This window comes from Rhinolophus sinicus, chromosome 12 (assembly GCF_057876585.1).
Source record: "Rhinolophus sinicus isolate RSI-liver-muscle chromosome 12, RSI-T2T, whole genome shotgun sequence".
NCBI lineage: Eukaryota > Metazoa > Chordata > Mammalia > Chiroptera > Rhinolophidae > Rhinolophus > Rhinolophus sinicus.
The window spans coordinates 1,648,036-1,653,668 of NC_142512.1; the positions used below are offsets into that span (position 1 = coordinate 1,648,036).

A 5,633-nucleotide genomic window follows, 5' to 3' on the forward strand; every position below is an offset into this window, starting at 1 on the left:
GCTTCCTCAGAGACAATGACAGTTAGCTTTAATTTTTGTGTGAATGGGCCAAATTTTTTTCCACGCTTTGTAATTTTTCATTGAAAACTAGACATCCTGAATATTATCATGTAGTCTTTTCAATCAAGGTTTCCTCCCTCCTTAGGGTTTCTGTTGCTTGTAGGTTGTAGCTGCTTGTTCAATGAACTTTATCAACTATATTACATGTCTGTGTTCTTTATCATTTGTGATCTCTTAAGTCTCTGTACCTCTAGCTATTGTTCAGCTAGTGTTTTGACCTAAATTTTCTTGAACATTAGAAACAAAAAAGAAAAAGAAAAAGAAGAGAAAGAGAGAGAGAGAGAGAGAGAGAGAGAGAGAGAGAGAGAGAGAGAGAGAGAGAGATTTAAAAATATTTTAAAAATCCTAACCTTTTCCTGGCTTTGCAAATTCAACCTAGGCTGGGGCACTCCTCAGTGCTTAGCCAGGCCATTTACAAGCCCTCCTTAGCCTTTACGTCCTGCTACACTGAGCCCAGAGTCAGCCAACGGTGAAAACTTAGTTTTCTTGTGTCTTTCCTGAGCAGGCATCCTGCCTTGAGGATGTGTGTGTCTAAATTTCCAGCATCCAGGAGTGCCTTTGAATACCTCAATTTTACAAAGATACTCCCTCTCTAGCTCTTCACCCATGGCTTTCACTGGTCTATTGTGTGCCTCAATCTATAATGTTTTGTCCTTACTGGCTGTGGGTTGTCAGTTTGCCTTACATTGCTTTTGCAGACTGCCTGCCTCTTCACCATGAGTGAGTTCTGAAGTAGTCAAAAGGGGGCAGTGCTTTGTGTCAGTCTTCTAGCTTTCAGACAGGTTAGAACATACAAATAACTCTTTGTGAACAAGGTCTGTTCTGCACCCTCTGAAACACAGCCCAGGGTCCCACATCAGGAATACCGGCCCCCTTCTGGAAGACCACCACCAGCACTGTCCTTCCCAGGCAGTGGGTTGGAACAAAGGCAAATGAAAATGTCACAAAACATTCTATCATTTTTAAGTTGCTTTTTTTCTCTCCCAGATTTAGTGTTCACTTTGTTGATACAAAGCTTGGCTTGTTTTCTAGAGTTCTGTCAGGGTTGATTTTGACACTTTTATGTAATTTTTTAAAGTTGCTGTGGTGAAGCAGGCTCTACGATTAGCGTCTTCTCTATTCTGCCCTGATGGCAACCCAGATACATTTTGCAGTGTGCTGTGAGTTACATCCAGGGCCCCAAACCAACAAATTCCACAACCAAAGTAAATTGCTTTGTTACGATAAATCTGGATTATAATGAAGACTTTCTTAAACTCCAGCATCAGTTTATAAAAGTTTATGATTAAAAAGTACCTAAGATAAATTTTGAAATCTGAAAGATTAATGAAGACAACAGTTATACATGACATGTTTATTCTCATTCCATCTTTCAAATTTCTGTACTTTGTGATGTAAATTTTTCAGAGAATGGAGAGACTAAAGTATATTATTGGCTATTGTGACATAACTTGACTAGTTGAGGTGTTGACTTTCTCTAAATGACCTATATTTTAATGTTCAATAGACAATGGGAGAAAAGATTTGAAGGTGGAACACCATAGGAGTTCAGTGAATAGACTTGCAGATATTCCAGTTACCAAGAAGGCAATCGTTTAAGCAGTTTATCAGAATGACTGAGGAGAGTCTAAAAACCTTAGATTTCCTGGAACCCAGCGGTCTAGATTCTGATTTAATAGGTTTGTAGTGAAGCTGCAGAATCTTGTGTCTAAAAATTTACTGATATAATTCCAGTGCTCAAGCTGATTTGGACATCACTGGCAGCAAAATGGCCAATTTCCTGAATTTTCAATTCACATAGTATGGAAGGCCTCAATTAGAATCATTACACTTAGAAAACCATCTATATGCTTGGTGTGGAATTCCCATCTCCCTTGAAAAGGGTCATTAGCAAGGAGTAGTTTACTGTATATTTGAGAGGCACAGATTTTTCCAGATTTTATCATCAATTGACCTATTTAGTATAAGCTTTGTCATTTCCAAAATGTCAGACAATTTTAAAATAGTTTAGAAGCTCAATCTACCATTACATGCCATAGAATGAAGTTCAATTTGGAGCATAACCTTTTAAAAAAGACCACTGTTGCTCAAATGCATCTCTGCAATACAAGAAATATGGAACCCTAGGATGTATTTGCATTAGGCTCTGTCTGAGGTGAATGCATGTAGGCAAAGAATAACCATCACATATGAGTGTGTGTGAGACAGACAGGATGGGGACATCTTAGGGGTGGTCGAGGAGATACTGTCCAGAAAAGAGTTTAAATTCTCGGGATAACAGAGAAGTAGCAGTGAGAAATGTCCATGACAGCACTCACATGAGGATGAGTTTTATATTCAAGCCCAGAGGAGGCATGTATTAGACCTTCATGGCCGCATGTGTGACTTAAGAATTTTCCTGTTTCCACCTGGTACTTGTGGATGCTAGATCGGACTCTGATGAACAGAATTGTCAATTTATTAATGAAACATTGCTTGTGTTGAACAAGACAAGCTGGGTCAAGCATTTGAAGATGCTTTTGAGGTACTGAGGCAACATTCAGCTGGAGATCTTCAGTACTCCCCAGATTACAAAAACTACCCGACTTTCATCAACCACTGTTCTCATGTCAGAGGAAATCCCAACTGCTATGGTGTGTTGCCTGCAGAGGAACCTGTGTGTAACTGGAGAACAGTAATTAACAATGCTGCAGACCTGTATTTTGAAGGGAATATTCACCAATCTCTGCAGAACATCCCTGAAAACCAACTGGTACCACCTGCTGTTCTCCAGCAAAAGGGAGGAAAAGGCAGGAAGAAGCGCCGACTGTTCGAATACCTTCAGGAATCCCTGTGTAATCCCGAGATGGCAGCTTGTATTCAGTGGGTAGATAAAACCAAAGGCATCTTTCAGTTTGTATCAAAAAACAAAGAAAAACTTGCCCAACTTTGGGGAAAAAGAAAAGGCAACCGGAAGACTATGACTTACCAGAAAATGGCCAGAGCACTGAGAAATTATGGAAGAACGGGGGAATCACCAAAACCCGGAGAAAACTAACTTACCAATTCAGTGAGGCCATTCTCCAAAGACTCTCTCCATCTTATTTATTGGAAAAAGAGATCTTCTACTCACAGTATGTTCAGCCTGATCAAGGATATCTAAGTTTAAGTAACTGGAATGCAAATTGCAATTATACATATGCCAAATACCATGAGCTAAGTCAACCTGACTGTAAATATACCCTTACATTTCATGGTTTCCTGGCATCAGAAATCCCGACACATTTTGGGATTTTTCTCTTCAAGTAAATGTTGAACAGAAAAACAATTAACTTCATTGTTGCCATCTTTTATTAAATAGCATATAATCTATGCTAACGTTGTAAGAAGTTCTGCCAATGAACAATGTTAAAATGATCAAGTCCCATTTGAAAGTACAGACTGAATGTCCTTGTTCTTACTACTGTCTATGCAATACTTCTTCTAGGTTAACAATGCCAGTAGAGATGATTTAATTTATATATTCACTTAAACATTATTTTCCCGTCATACCACACACAAAAAAAATCACTAACATATATCTGATGGTTATGCAAACAGAAACTGATTGCATACAATAGTGTTCATTTCATGCTAAAATACATTTAATGGCTTTAAAAATCTTGGCTATCCTGAACCTATATTCTCTCTGCATTTCAGACCTCGTGGTCTGTCACCTTGTGGTGCTAAAGAAACAATTATCTAAGGAAAGCGCCACTTACTTTAATGATAAAACTCCAAACAAAACTTATACCTCCCACCAATTATTTCCTTGCATTTCTCTCTTCCCTAGAGTAGATTCAAAAGCCAGCCTGTTCTTGCTCTTCTGCCACTCAGCCACAGGGAGGTGCTCTTGCCCTGTTATCTTTCTGGCCCAACCTTGGAACATGATTTCCCGCCCTTGAACTAGGTCCAGCTGAGACCAAACTGGAATAGATGAAGAAAGAAAAAGAAAAAAAGAAAAAAAAAAAAGAAAAGGTTTTTGATAAATGATAAACTAGGAAATAATAAATCCAGAGAGAAACTAGGAGTTAGGTAGTCTGGCTTGAAAGCTATGGTTTACTCTCCATGTTCCATAAGGAGCTCAGGGAAGACATTTGTTTTTCTTCCTGCTTGGCAGGTTCGTGCATGTGCCATCTGGATTACCATGAAGCAGGAGAGCTTAGCTTCCTAGACTACGTGGGCCATTCTCATCCAGGCCCACAGCTCCCTGGCGCCTGCCCTATCTAATTTTTAGCATTCCCACTCTCCTTTGTTCCACTGCCCTCCTGGTGCCCTTCCTTCCCCAGAGACTCTTAAGAAAGAACATGTGTGGGATATAAACAAAAAGCAACAGGAACAAGCAAAACAAATTCACTGATACAGAAAACAGAATGGCAGTTACAGAGGGGAATGGGGAGAGGACAAAAGGGTAAACGGGGTCAAATATGTGGTAACAGAAGGAAAATAGGCTTCAGGAGGTGAGCACACAATTGAGGAACAGATGAATTATGATGTACACTTAAAATTTACAGAATGTTATTAATCAATGTTATCCCAATAAATTTAATAAATATTTTTTAAAAAACAAAACAAACAAACAAAAACGAATTTTCCTGTTCCCTATCCTTTTCTTTTTTTTTTTTTTTACTAAGTTTATTGGGGTGACAATTGTTAGTAAAATTACGTAGATTTCAGGTGTACAATTCTGTATTACATCATCTATAAATCCCACTGTGTGTTCATCACCCAGAGTCAGTTCTCCTTCCATCACCATATATTCGATCCCCCTTACCCTCATCTCCCACCCCCCACCCCCCACCCCCCTTACCCTCTGGCAACCACCAAACCATTGTCTGTGTCTATGAGTTTCTGTTTCTCATTTGTTTGTCTTGTTCTTTTGTTGCTTTTGGTTTATATACCACATATCAGTGAAATCACATGGTTCTCCTATCCTTTTCTCATTGGGCATATTCCCACCCAGGAAACAGCTTGACCGGATGGAAAGGAGAAGAATCTATGGTTGGAAAGTCCTGGCAAAAAAAAAAAAAAGTTTATCCTACTAATTACACAACAGAGTGTTTTCATTCCGCCCACCCCCATACTTTTTTGTTTTGTTTTCTAAGAGATGTTGTTTCCTCTCCAGAATAAGGAATTTATGAGGCAATTTATTAGTGGTACCCACAGTGGCCACATCCCTATACCTATTGGGGCTACGTTTCTCCTCCTTAACACTAGGCCAGAAACCAGTATTCACAAGGAACGGGGTTGGCTCCCTGCTTGGCTTGGGCTGAGCTTGTGCTCTGACAACCAGAATATCTCTGGGCCCTGCCCCAATGCTGGTCTCATCTTAATTTAGGGCTCTGGATCTCAGGCTTATAAAACCTGTGACTTAGGGCCAGTTGTGTGGCTTGGATCTGGCCCCTGCTCCCATACTAATCTTTCTTCTAGCTCTGCTCCCTTCTTTCCTTTGAGGACCCCAGTGTCTCTGACCCCTGTTCTGACTGACGACTGCTAAGAAACCCTCTGGGGTCGCCAAAGAGCTCCTTGCCCGGACTCCATTTCTGTTACAGACT

At 40.0% G+C, this 5,633-nt stretch overlaps 1 pseudogene; it reads left to right on the top strand.

Annotated features, from left to right (window-relative positions):
- Positions 1-2,530: 2,530 nt before the first annotated feature.
- Positions 2,531-3,348, top strand: LOC141568957 (transcription factor Spi-C pseudogene; annotated as a pseudogene).
- The last annotated feature ends 2,285 nt before the right edge of the window (positions 3,349-5,633 follow it).